Source organism: Anser brachyrhynchus (assembly GCF_964034855.1).
Source record: "Anser brachyrhynchus genome assembly, chromosome: 7".
Taxonomy (NCBI): domain Eukaryota; kingdom Metazoa; phylum Chordata; class Aves; order Anseriformes; family Anatidae; genus Anser; species Anser brachyrhynchus.
In genome coordinates this window covers 40,633,916-40,647,321 of record NC_137701.1, presented here as the reverse complement: position 1 = coordinate 40,647,321, position 13,406 = coordinate 40,633,916, and the positions used below count along the sequence as shown (strand labels likewise).

At 44.5% G+C, this 13,406-nt stretch overlaps 1 protein-coding gene and 1 long non-coding RNA gene across 6 annotated transcripts in view; both read right to left on the bottom strand.

Moving 5' to 3' along the window:
* The window catches only part of GALNT13 (polypeptide N-acetylgalactosaminyltransferase 13), a 126,107-nt gene extending 122,210 nt beyond the window's left edge, over positions 1–3,897 (bottom strand). For 3 of the 5 annotated variants that reach the window (XM_080599439.1, XM_080599440.1, XM_080599437.1), the window contains exon 1: positions 2,022–3,367. The gene's annotated coding sequence lies outside the window, so the exon portion shown is untranslated. Of the gene's footprint in view, positions 1–282; positions 1,982–2,021; positions 3,368–3,874 lie in introns of those variants that run through there. The other 2 variants (XM_080599441.1, XM_080599444.1) reach the window with 2 other exon arrangements.
* A 5,443-nt stretch (positions 3,898–9,340) lies between these two features.
* LOC308197993 overlaps positions 9,341–13,406 on the bottom strand; it is a 30,104-nt gene continuing 26,038 nt past the window's right edge. The window contains exon 8 of the long non-coding RNA XR_013953507.1: positions 9,341–10,974. This is a non-coding gene — a long non-coding RNA (uncharacterized lncRNA). The remainder of the gene's footprint in view (positions 10,975–13,406) is intronic.

Sequence of the window (13,406 nt, the reverse complement as noted above, 5' to 3'; positions counted from 1 at the left end):
ACTAAAAAGGCCGTTTTTGACAACCTAGATATTTCACATCATACTCACTCTAACTTGAAACTGAATCATCAAAAAGTAGTCGAGTACATACTAATTCTTTCTTAATCTCCAAGTTTTTGAAGAAAAACAGGCATGCCAAAAGCACACAGATCTCACTACACTGTATATAATTTTTATTCAGTATTTCCTACGTTCCTAAATGTGACTCACATACCTTCAGGAAAAGTATTTTCTTGAATGCATCTGCTAACGTCACAAAAAACCACTAGAATTGTTACTTACCTTACACAGAAGAATATGACATGGTTTCCGAGTTTCTTATTTCCAAGCATTTCTGCTTTTCTTCCTTGGCCTTAATTTTTCTGTCATCCGACAGAGGCGTCAGGTAGCGCTCTGCTATATTTTGCCTCAACTCAAAGCAACTGTGCTTAACGCTACGAGGAAAGCAACGCAGTCTGATTCTAAAATATAAAGTGGTCATCAGCTTTGCTGCAGCTGGTGAGGAACGCTTTTACAACTTATTCTTCCCTAGTAGGAGGGTTCTTGGGGTATGGATGATGGGAACAGATATGCCACCTCTTTTCTTCCGAAATGCTTAGGGAGAATCATTTTGGGTTTTTTTGGAGGGGGAGGCGGGAGTTAACAGACATAAATCCCCAGACCATACAGGGCTATGTCGTCCTCCCCTTCGTTCTTGATTTGTGCCTGAAAGGCGAAGCTGTTTACGCTCGTATTTTCTTACAGCTCGCCCGCAGCCGAAGAGGAGGCTGCCAGGCTGGCTTTCCACCCGACTCCTCCAGCCTCGGCGCCTCACGGTAACGCGCGCTCATCGTCCGCGAGTCGCAAGCACCAGCCGCACGTACGGGCGCAGCGACAGGAAGGCACAGCACGGCTTGTTCCTCAGAGCTCTGCTCCAGCGAAGAAATCGCTTCCAGACCTCACAGAAGCGACCCCAGGGGAAACCAAATTTATGCTGTATTACGCTCTCAGTTTAAAGCTAGCCGTAACTACTTCTTAATGAAAAAAAAAATCCTACAGCATCTGTAGTAACGAGCCCACCTAAAGCACTACCTGAAGTACCAGCCTGCCAGTTAAATCGCAATTATAACTGCCCTCGTTAGCCCCTGCACCCTGGCACAGCTTTAGGGACCACCGCAGAGCATCGCGACCACCGGCAATCGGGCACTGTTAACCCTGGGCACAGCACAGGGAACTGTTAAAGTCTATGTGAAGAACCAGCGCAAACCAAGACAAGATTGAAGGCCTCGCCTCCTTTCACAAAGTGTGGGAGCCGCCGAGCAGTGCGAATAACACTCGCCCTGCTGGGCGCAATGCCCAGCGCGTCCCGTCCCCTCGCCCATCCCTCCCCTCGCTGCTCCCAGGCGCCCAGAAGCACCCAGACAAGTTACTCAGCCCGCCGCCGTTTTGCAGCGGAGGAGAAGCGGCGGCGGCTCCGGCAGGGAGCTCCCTTCACCGCCGGTATTTTTATCCTGAGAAAGCCACCTGCGTTTTCCGTGAGCCCGGGAGAAGTTTTTAGGCTGACCCCCGGGCACGCGGCCGGCACCCCAACTTCAGGATGCTCTGAAGGGCAGAGCCCGGCCCCAGCCCAGCCGTGCCCGGCCCCAGCCCCGCTGCCGGCGCTGGGCACGGGAGCGGCCCCGCACGGCCCCGCACCGCACCCGGAGCTCCGCACCCCGAGACCCCCTCGCGGATCCCGCAGCCCACGGCGCTGCTCCGCGTCTGCCCTAAACCCCGCTCGGGTCTCCCGGAGGCGCTCGGGTCCTCTCTCTCCCGGCCCCCCGTTTCCAGAAGCGGAGATTATCGGGGGAGACAGCCGCGCACCCACACCGGGACGTAGCCCAGCCCAGCCGGGGCAGCGCCGCCCGGAGCCCCAGCCCCGCGAGGGCTCCGCCGGCTGCGGGGACCCCCCGGCACCGGCTGCCACGCACGGCAAGTCGCCGCTAGCGGCGGGGATGGCCCCTCGGCGGCAGCCCCGTCCCGCCCCGTCCCGCCCCGCTCACCTGCGCTCAGCAGCGCCGCCGCCCGCCCGGGGCCGCCGCCGCCGCCCTCCTCCTCCGCATGGCGCCGGCACGGGAGCGCCGGGAGCAGCGGCCCGGAGCGCGGCCGGGGCTGCCCTGCCCTGCGCTGGGCTGGGCTCGGCTCGGCTGGGCTGGGCTGGGCTGGGCCGGGCTCCGCTCCGCCACCGCCTCCCCGCCGTGGCACCGCCCAACGGCTGCGGCAGCGCCCGGCTCCCGCGATACTTGGCCTGGCACGGCCCGGCACGGCTCGGCCGAGCCTCCCCGAGACCTCGGCGGTGCTGGAGGGCTGCGGTGACGGGAACGGGCGCGGCCCCCCGGCCCGCCGCGGTGTTAACGGCACCAAGCGGTTGTGCTGCAGGCCGCCGGGTGCCGAGGGGCCCGCTCGTGCCGCCCTGAGGTGTTCCCTCAGCGGGGAGCCCTCAGCACCTCACGGGGAGCCTCGCTGCTCCTGGCGGAAGCTGTGAGCTAGTGTAACCAACCCTCCCTTGTTGCAGGTTATTAAAAGTGACTGGCACTCTTGTTCTTGCTCTCTACAGTTCCCAGTGTGTGGGGAAAGCTCCCAGCGCCTGCTAAGCGAGGGTGTTCCTGCCCCGCGTCCCAGCCCTGGCTGCCAGACCCTGCAGCAAGTTTCAGCTACGCTTCAAAACGTTGTATTTCTCCATTGAGGGAAAAAAAATATATATATCAATTATTGTTGAAACACATGGCCTGATGTAGGTGTACATCACCGTTCTTGTGGCAAAATTCAAAGGAGGTTTCTGCCACCTCACCCAAAGAGCCTCTGCCTGCTGATCCAATGTTTTTTCACAGCATCACCCACCGATCTTGGAGGCCCTACCTCTTGTGTCAAAATGTTTTTCGCTTCGGCTGAAGCACTGTTGATTTTGTAAGAAAATCTCACTCATTAGAAAAGGAAAGCAACACAAAGCCAGACCCTCCTGCTTACATTAACAGCCAGGTAAGGGTTGCACAGATAGGCACTCGTATTCTCGGTGGGTGGAAGGTGAGGGCTCCAGGAGGCTCCTTGTTTCGGCAGTGAGTTCGTGGCAGTGCCTCCTCCATCCTCCTACCAGTGCACCATCAGACTCAGCAGCACCAGAGCAAGGTGAAAAAGTCTCGACTTGCAACAGTTTATAGTCACTTGCATAACATCTTTTCTGACATTGAGAACTGACTGCATAGACTAGCTGCTTTGTAATGAGAAACCTCTTAACACTTTGTATTGCTTGCACTCAGAACAAAATAATAGAAGCATTTTTCAATACGTTCTAAAATAACATTTAAATAAATAGCTTGATGGTCTTTGTTTCTCTTCTCAAAACATACAGAAGGATTGCTCAGAGTTTTTTAACTCCTCTGTGGAGGTACAAAGTCAGTTCAGAGTATGTGATACAGAGCCTCCAAAGTATTAAATTATTCCTTATATAGACTTAGTATAACGAAGTAGGCAACTGAGTCTAGTGGTTAGAGTGCGAGACTTGAAATCCATGGTTCTGTGCTTCTCTGAGGCTGAGCAAGTCAATTCCTCTGCATTGCAGCTTTCTTATCTCTAACCTCACGTGGGTGTTGTAAGCATTAATTGCTTTCCGTAAAGTATGTTGAGATGCAGAAATGGACGTTGCCTGTGTAAGTGCAAAGTATTCTCTGTTCATTTTTAATACTAGTATTAGGACGTTTGTTCCACGTAGGAAGAAGCGAATCAACATAGTAGGAGAAAATAACAACCCCCAGAGTTTGGCATCCTTCTTAGTACTGGGTCAACAGGCTAAAAAAATACTCCCCCTGAAAAGTAATAAATAAAAAATAAACAACAAAATTGAGTGTGCATTACTCACTCCGTCCCAGCGCCATGTTAGATTCTAGGCAACGCCACCTGTTTGAAAGAGCAACATAAAAATACTCCTGAGCAGTTTTGTCTCACAGAAGGACTGTTTTCTCCACCTAACTAGTTGCCATGCACTGTCAGAGAGCAGAAACGTTCACTTTTCACTATAATTTTCTTTTTAGTTCATATAATAGACATCTGCTATCTTTATTCATGAAAATCGTGAATCTCCAAATGTTACTAAGATACTTACTTTCAACAAGCTCCTGACAATGCAACGGCACAGATTTCTAAACTAGTGTATGAAAGACACTTTCCATGTCAAAAAGTTTTTATACCTTATTTTTTCCTCCATAGTAGTGGTTATTTCATGTGTGTGTAGCAAGACTTCTCCTGACTTCTGCATTGTCCTTGTCCCACCTTTAAAGGCCTCGACAATTCAGAAGTCTAGGTGATTTCAGTGAAGGTGGTGCATATTGAGCAACTCTGCTTCAGTCCTGTCGGTGGTTCTGCAGTAACCTGTCTAGTTTGTCACTGATTATTGTTTCTCTTATCCTTTGGTATATCGTGGCCAAATGATACGTAAAGCCAAGCAAAGACTTCTTTCTCCAAACCTGCATTGGATAGCGTTATATAGCAGTACTGTCCTTTTTAGAGTGACATATTCCTCACAATTTAAGAATGCAAAATAAAGCTGTGGAGGTAGAGGAATGAATAAAACATGCAAGATTAGGTATGCAAACTTTACATGTGTGGCTTGTGTAACAGTGCGGTGTTTACACGGAAGCATCTGTTTTATAATTTACTGTGGGTGAGCTGTATGCTGGTAACCATGACAAACAGAATTCCATTTTTTGAGGGGGAAAAAAATCCACAATACCTAATATGTAACGGTAAAGGACACATAACATAAGAATGGACATACGTGACTGAATCAAAGGCAGTGATCTGGAATGGATGCTTGGAAAGCAGTATAAGAAATAGAGAAATCATAAAGTAGCATAAAGTAAAAGATTACTTCTCTCAGCAATCTGTGTTTCCAGCAATTAGAAGTGTGGAGTTTCCAGTGTGCGGGCTGCATTCTGTCCATTGAATTTAACATACATTTATAGAAACTCTGTGAATTTATTTTAATACCTATTTTAATCTCTTTTGACTTCTGGTTTCAACAACAGCTTGAGCCACAGAGTTCCAAAATTAATTATACATTTTATATTAAAAGTACCTCAAATTCTCCACATTAGTTTTGTAGTGGCTGCTTAATATTCTTGTTGGGCAGTCTTCCATTCTAGTATTTTGAAAAATGGTGGGCAGTCATCTCTGATACACTTTTTATGATATCTGTGATCTCAGATGCTTCGGTCTCTTCCTTAGTCTTTAGAGGCAGTAGGATAGTGCAGATCTCCTCAGTTTCCCCTTATACAGAAGCTGCACCACATCCTCACAGATAATCATCTCTCCCTGTACTTTTTTTTTCCTACTAGAACTTTTCTTTCTCCCTCCCAGAGGAAACAGAAATACAGAACATCCCTTTGCTTTCCAGACACATTAGCAGCATCCCTGTCAGCCTGCTTACCAGTGGGTCGAGACCTGCTTAAGTTCACGACTGCTAAGCTTGAACGGGCTGGAATTGAATAGCACTTAAATAAAACCAGTGTGTTTTCTTGGCAAGTACTTGTAAATATTGTGTTGCATTACTTAAAATGTATATATGATGTTGTGCCAAAAAATGTATCCCTAGCTCCACTGGGATATCTACCGTGACCTTCTAACCAATCTGTCATGCCAGAAGGTAACCTTTTTTTTCTGGCAGGTGAGGCTGGAGAAAAAAAAAATATGTATATTTATTTCCTGGCACAGATCCCTTTGACTTGTGTATGGTCTTATGCAGAAAGGGAAACAAAGCTGAAGGAAGAAGCCAATTCATTTTCGTCTGAATTTTACATCAATAATTACACAAAATATAGAAGTCTTTCCTGCCACCTAATAGAAATCAAATGGGCTGATAGATAACCGACTGACAGTTATTGCATGTATACTGCCTTTCAGTGTAATTCATTTATTATTTTTAGGTAATAGCAGCCCTATACTGTTCTACTTACTCAATTTTATTGCTTTCTCTATATTATCTTTTCAAATGCAGAACCGCAGGTAAACCAAATGTAACTATTCATCAAACCCATGAAGTATCATTTATAATATTAAAGCAATCACAGCTAATGCATCAGTTAATCCCATACCTCCTCTGACAGAGATTTCCTTTACAACGACACAGCCTGGTTTTACCATTTGAAAAGAAATTGGATGACCTTTGAGATAAATTTTCCTGCCCTGTATGAGAAGGTTGAAATACCCTTGCATTTAAATACTTCATGCCCTGTACTCTCTTTATGTCCTGAACACAAATCTTAGAGCTTTTTTAAAGCAGGATATGACACTTAGTCCACTCATCTGATATAGTAGGTGTGTGTAATGATAAATTACATACATTTGGCAGTAGTTCAGTTACTTCAGACTTCACTTTCCTCGAGACTCTTAGACAAATGTCATCTGGGCTTTGTGATTTAATTTCCTTTTTTTTTTCCTTTTTTTTTTTTTTTCACATCTTAGTAACTGCCTGTGTCTTGCCTTCCTTATTTATAAAGGGTAAACCTCAGGCTACTACAGGTTGTCCTGTCTTTCTAGAATCACTTTACCTCTGCTTCTGTTTTTTGTTGTTGTTGTTTGTTTACTCGTGTGTTAAATTGAAGAATAAAATACATTTCTCTGATAATTGAAGGGATGTCAGGGCATTCGCATTAATACCACTCCATGTTTTGTTTGTTATTTAAATGCTTCAGTCTGCTTCATATTTAAATGGAAGAGTAAGATCAGTAAAGCTGGGAACCATCTATAAAACCAAACCTAAACCTATGCAGCGAATGGGAGTCTCTGTCTCCAGCTGTGGGCCCAGGAAGAATCTCAGCTCTCAGTGAACTCAGTGAAATCTGTTTCAGGTCCAGTGAGAAGCCAGAAGCCTGAGGTCTGCATTTACTCATTGAACCAGCCTGTGCTGGAGGTGGTAAAGAGCATTTCTGCTCATGGTTCCCTTGAATGCAGCAGCCTGCTGTTGTTTGACTGTGTGCATCCTGCAACTGGCACTCAAGCCTCTGCTCAATACCTGCTCATGGTGGTAAAGATAATATTGCAAAATTGTCCACAGTTTCAGGTGAGAATAATCAAAAGGACAGGGGCACTTTTGGATGCAAAGCTTTTATGAGGCAGGAAAATATTTGGGAAAACCCTTTTTGCTCCGAATTCAAAACACTGTTATCCAGATGCATCTATATTTGGCATTACAGAGAATTAATTTTGTCATCAACCTATTTCTTCATGTTTGATGAAATTTCATTTCAGAAATAAGGGATTTATAGCTTACTTTCCCTCAATGCACATTATCATTTATATAACTGACAGGTTTGGTTGTTAAAAGCAGTACATGAGTTTTTTTTCCAATAAAGGGCTCACATCTTTCTGACATTTATTACAAGTTTATTACTTCTATACCCTTCTGAGTGAAGCTCTTTCATCCATTGTGGGAGTGTCTGAAGTACAGATTTTTCATTACCTGTGACTTACCATTAATTTTAGGCCAGAAGTGATTTAATTTTGACTAGTTGTTAAAAACAGAAAGGGCATAAAAATACTTTAAGTCAATTAAGCTAAGAAAACTCATTTGGGAGGGGAGGGGACACTTAACTTATGCTTATTATTTTTTTCCAGGTGATAAGTTTTACCTTCCTAGGGTAAAGAGAAGTTTGGTTAGTCATTCTGATTTACTTCAGGAAACAAATCACTGCCTAGAAGACAGAGTGATCTGGTTATGTCATACAGGATGTTTTCACTTCTGCGTCACCAGTATAGTGACTATATCAACGCAACTGAGTCCTTAACAGAGTGCTTAATTGTGAGGCGTCCCTGGTCCCAGAAACCAAGTAAATTAAATTCTAAGGGACGTTTCTGCATCTGCACACAGGTGCTAAAACTGGATTGCCTATTCATCTGTGAGGAAGAGGCCATCCCATGCCAGTTGTTCTCATTGCCAAAGAATGGTCCCAAGCAAGTTCAATGTTCTAACATGGATGAAGACTTAAGGAGCCTTCCTCCAAGTCCTAAATTCATGGCAAAGAACCTCAAAAATCAGTGTATGGCATACCAGGTGGTATAAGGTGTACCAAGCACTGCCTCTGTTGGAGGACCACAGGGGCAATCGTAGCCCCTTGGGTCACAGAACTGCACTAGCTCAATAGTTGTTCCATTATGCAGGACAAGATCTGGTCCTCTGTCAAGAAGTGCATGAAATTTCCATATTTGGAGTACTTGCTTTTGATATTCGTAACATTTTACACAATCAGAGACTTTATAAGGCTCTGTCACCTTGCAAAAGCTCAGAAACAATTTTGGTCACGTCTAATATCATTTCTCTGGCTTCGCTTAGTAAAACTTACATGATAAATGAAGACATCATTTTAGTAAAATTCAATTTTCTTTGACCCTCTTCTTGTCTTCCTACAACACAATTTATTTTTCCCCTTCAAATGATCTCCTTTTTTAAAGCTAAAATTTCTGTTATTAGCGTTATCCTCTCATTTTTTTTCTTAATCTGTGCTTCCAATCTCTATCTGTGTGAATTGCAAATTGTACTTCAACACCGTACGTAGAAACAACACTATGAACATTGGAAATCATATAGCTTTCTTATTAGAAATAGGAAGCATCTTGAATTCACACCATAAAACTGCCTTTGGGATTTCAGCACGTTATCTTGGAAACCTCAGAGGCATCGATCAGAGAGATTACCGTCTTCTTGGTCTCAACTCGGAGGAAAAATAGTGCTTCACCAACGAGGTTAGAGTTCTTGAAATTAAAGTAAAACAGTATAGAAATGGCAGTCTTGAATTAGAAAACATGAAAGGATAATGGGAGTTTGATCCAGCTACGTGCGGGTCATGCTTGAAGCAGCCCGTAGGCCACAAGAGAACTGATTCACCCAGGGGAAGGGGGGCTGGCACACCAGGGCATGTCTGAGCTGCTCCCTTGGCAGCGAGCGAGGAAGTTTGTCTTCCTTTGAGGTGGCACTGCTTAGATGTAGCTCTCCGCCTGAGTGTTCTCATTTTCCTTCCACCTGTGTGATTGCATATTTGTAAGCCGTAAGGGCAAGCAGAGTGGCTTTTCTTTTTAAAATCAAGATCCCCCATCCTTTGTGAGCCAAAGGGTAGTCCAGATGTACTCGCTGCTTACAAAGTGAGCTGTGGGGAGATAAATACCTGCTGGGACCGGGAGGTGGTCGAGGCTGACGCTGCCAGAGGGCCCCGCTCTGTTGGCTCCAGCAGACTTCTGAGCACCTCTTTTCAGCTCGATGTCACACAAAACAGGGCACGGACGCTGGCTGCCTCCTTTCAACCCAGTGGGGCAGCGCACAAATCATCCGTGGGGGCTGTGGAAAACCTGTGAATAATATCAGCCCTGCGCAGGGAGGCCTGAACTGATAGGCCTGGTCTCCCAGGTGTGACCTCCATGCAGACGAGCAAGGCCTGCAGGCCACCAGAGCCGACTTTCTGCAGACATCCCTGCTTGCCCGGCCCCATGCCCTCAGAAATGGCCTGCTCAGGAGGTGTGAGGGTGGCTGTCCCCGTGCTGCACCCCACGTCCCCAGGCACACCAGCAAGGGATGGTAATTAATTTCGTGCCGCTGCAAGCAGGCAGGCCTGTGGCCAGACCCTGCTCGAAAGGCAGCTTGATAGGAGAAAATTAAACACTGGCTGCAGTAGGCTTAGGACTCAGCTATCCACAGCATCCCTCTACCTTCTTTCTGGCCCAATTAATACTTAATGATTCTGTACAAAGTGATACGGCTTTAATAGGGTGGACTGAGAGAAATTTCCTTCCTGCCTCATTAGCCAGCAGTCTCCCCAGCTCTCCCGGGAATGGGAGCTGCAGGTTGAAGTTCTGTGAGGCAGAGGAGGAAATTAAATCCAAATCCTCGCATCCTGTGCAGGCACCGCAGCCACTGAGCCGAGGCCGTGCCAGAGGCACCCCTGGCACCCGCTGACCCTGCCAGAGCCCTACCACCAAGCACCTAATGGCGCTCCGGGCAAACTCTCCCCTGTCACGTCTATAAGCAAGAGGGTAACTGCTCAACATCGCATTCCTAATTTCCAGACCTGTATTCATGCAGTGTGATTTGAGAAAGCTACAGCAGTATTTTAATCAGAATTATCCACCTGAAGTAGCTGTTAGATATTTATGGCGTTAACTCAGGCTTAATGGCTTTCTGCCTAGGGAAATCTTTGATTTTAATAACACATAGATCACATCCAAGTGTGACCTCATTCATATTTCGAAAACAGTTATTCTATCTACAGTGTTTTCTGGGGGTTAGTTTTGCTTCTGTCAGTAGCTGCTGCCACATTTTAAATGAGATACCACATTTTCATACGTGTAATAACGGCCAACAATCTTTTTGGCTCAAAAATAAACCGCAAATGTTCTTTCTTACAAATAAATGAACAGTCATTACCCATTGTGGTGTAAACTTAGTGTCTCACAGCACATTTGCATTTACTCCATTTAAATAAAGAGGGTTTTGACCTTGGCACCTACAACAATAACAGAAATATTACTTGTAAAAAATGAAGTGCACTGTGAAAGGAGAAACTAGATTTCCCTTTGTAAATACTCCTTCCAAATGTTTTCTCAAGGCAGAACCCAAATGTCATTTATATTGCTTGCAGAATTTCCCATGTAAAAAAAGAAATGCATTCACATTTGGTTTAATTTTGCGAGGCATTATACACATCCATCTGAAACCATGCAGTTCATTGAAATCTTTCTTGTGGTGGGAAAACGCCACCCACACCTTGGGAGAGCATCTGCTGTGCTGTAGTCAGCCTCCAAGTGACGTCCACGCCTGGAAGTGACTCAATCGCCTGGTTCAGTGCTGCTGTCAACACTTCACGCATGGCAGATCCAGAGAGGCTGCTATCCACCATCAACTTTTTCCTAACTCAGTTAGGGCTTGTAACTTCACCAGAGGAAATGGTTTGGCTTTCTCCTGCATCTCTGTGTACCCTGAAAAGAACAACGTGGTTTTGCATGCAGTCACTCATGCTGAAGGAGCACATAGCTAAGAATGAGTTAAATTTCAAGTATAGTGGAGTTTTGTGGGTTGAAGTAAATCTTGAGTCTGCATAAGAAAAGGATTAGAAGTCAAGTTCTGTGACAGTGCTAATTTGGGAACAGCTGCCCAATTCTAAGCTTATTTATTTCAGACTATCTATTAGAACTATGAGTGCTCTACTGCTGAATGGGAAAACCTTTCTAATTAAGTTCTTACAAAACAGGGGGCATTATTTACAACCAAAATTTTGAGACTTTTTCTTCCTATTCATCAATTAATTAAAATCAGAGAAGTGTTTCAATGTACTGACACCATTTGAAATTATTCTATGTGAACATAAAGCAGAATAGAAATTGTTTACACATTTTTCCTTATGAGCAATACTTTGGAGAGTTTGAAACCAGAGACTTAATACTTGCAATATCCATAGGTGTATACCTTGGGTACTTCTAACTGCTCCCATTTCCCGATTTATGTAGTTAAAATGATACAGAAACAGAATATAGGGCAAGTGCCAGGCTGCTTTCAGCTGCCACCTCTGAGCACCAGCAAAAGCTACTGTAATTCTGGGGAATGCGTTCTGCCAGGAGGGAGACACACCGGTGCGGAGTCAAGCCAAACTTTGCAGATTCATTGGGTTTCGTGGCAAAAGAGGGCTTTGTGGAACAGCCTCTCGTGCTCACTCACATCCTCCAGGTAGACTTTCTGCTGCTGGTATCATACTCTATGAAACTGAGGCTGTTTTTGTTCTGTTTTCTTTTGTTTTTATTCTAGTCGTTCCTTCTTTTTAAGATGAATCTTTTTTTTATTTTTCACTGACATTGCAGAATCTCAAGGGGTTTTTTATTTCCTCTTGTATCAGCCCTGTCAATATTTTCCTTCCTGCAGTCATTAGACTCCCACTACAGCCAATTAATCCTGGCCATGTTCTTTTTGTTGATCAGTTCTGATTTGAAAGAATGCTGTTTGTATCTGAATTCAAAATATGATTTCCTACCACAAAGCCGTAACATCATTTATGCATTTTTAATGCTTTTTGTCAATTTGGGGAGACAGCAGAGACATTTACACATGTAGAAACAAAATAACCCAATCCAATCTCATTACTCTGTGCTTACCAAAATAAAACTGCTAGCAAAGGCGATGCCCTCAAATGTCTCTGAATATTTAAAAGATAATTTAAAACTTTATTGCCCATTGTTTTTGCAAGCCTTTTCATCATATGCAACCTATTGTCAAATCCCTTCTTCTCCCCCCAGAAGCTGTCAATTACAAGAACATTGCACCTCATGACAGAAATTTATGAAGACTTCTACAAACAAACACCACACCTTGTTTTATTTTTGTGACTAACATTTCACACCATGTCTTTATAAATGTACTTTTTCTTTTTCCAGTCTTTGTAGACTATTGGCATTTTCTCTCTTTTTTCTCAGTGCTGTTTTGTTTTGTTTTCCTTTGCTTTGCCTTATTTTGGGAAGGGAAACTTTATATCATGTACGGTACCTTTGATTTCCATATTTCATCTCTCTGATAAATAGTTATCACTTGGAACATAAATTGATTTTAAATAAAATTATTCCAGTACTCTTTGAGTTTTGTTTGTGTTTTATTTCTCTGACCATTAAACATTTTGTTTTAGCTTGGGCCCGGAATTAGATCCTCGTTACAAGATAACACTGCAGTAGGAGGGAGCATCCAGGTTTTTCACTTTTCTTCATGTCCTCATCCAGTTTTCTCCTTTGTGTCTGCATGAGTTGCCAGTAATATCTACATTTTATTCCTGCTATCCCTGTCTTACTCTCATGACTGCATGATTTCAGAGGCAAGAAATCCTCACTCAGCCTCCACTTAAACTCGTCTTCTAACTGACAGAAGCTCTCCCAGCAGCGTAGGTGCCCCGGGAAGCTTTTAACCTGGGATCCTTACCCTCAGAGCTCAGGAGCTTCGCGGCACTGCTCCTTCTTTCTCATTGCAGGTTTGGGCCACATCGAGGAGCCAGGTCAAGAAACAAACAAGACTGGATTCATGTGACCTCGACATAAACCCTCCCCTTCCCTCAAGACTTCAAAGACTTTGTTGAAACTTTATCTGTCAGCAGGCATGGAGTTAACGTTATGGATTTTCTCTTGAGTTAAAAGTGCAAAGTAAGGTTTTAGAATTAGATTCCTGTTCTCCCACAGGCATGACACTTGGGGTGGTACCATTGCTCTAGATTATTTGTATTGTTAGATTCACACATTCTGTAAAAGCTACTTGAAACTGCATGTTGTTCTAGAATAGCATGTGTAGGCTTACACCAATGAAGCTGCCACTGGGATTTCATTGTTTATGGTGGGTCCAAAACCACTTAGAGCTAACATAACAGTGCAAAAGTACATAT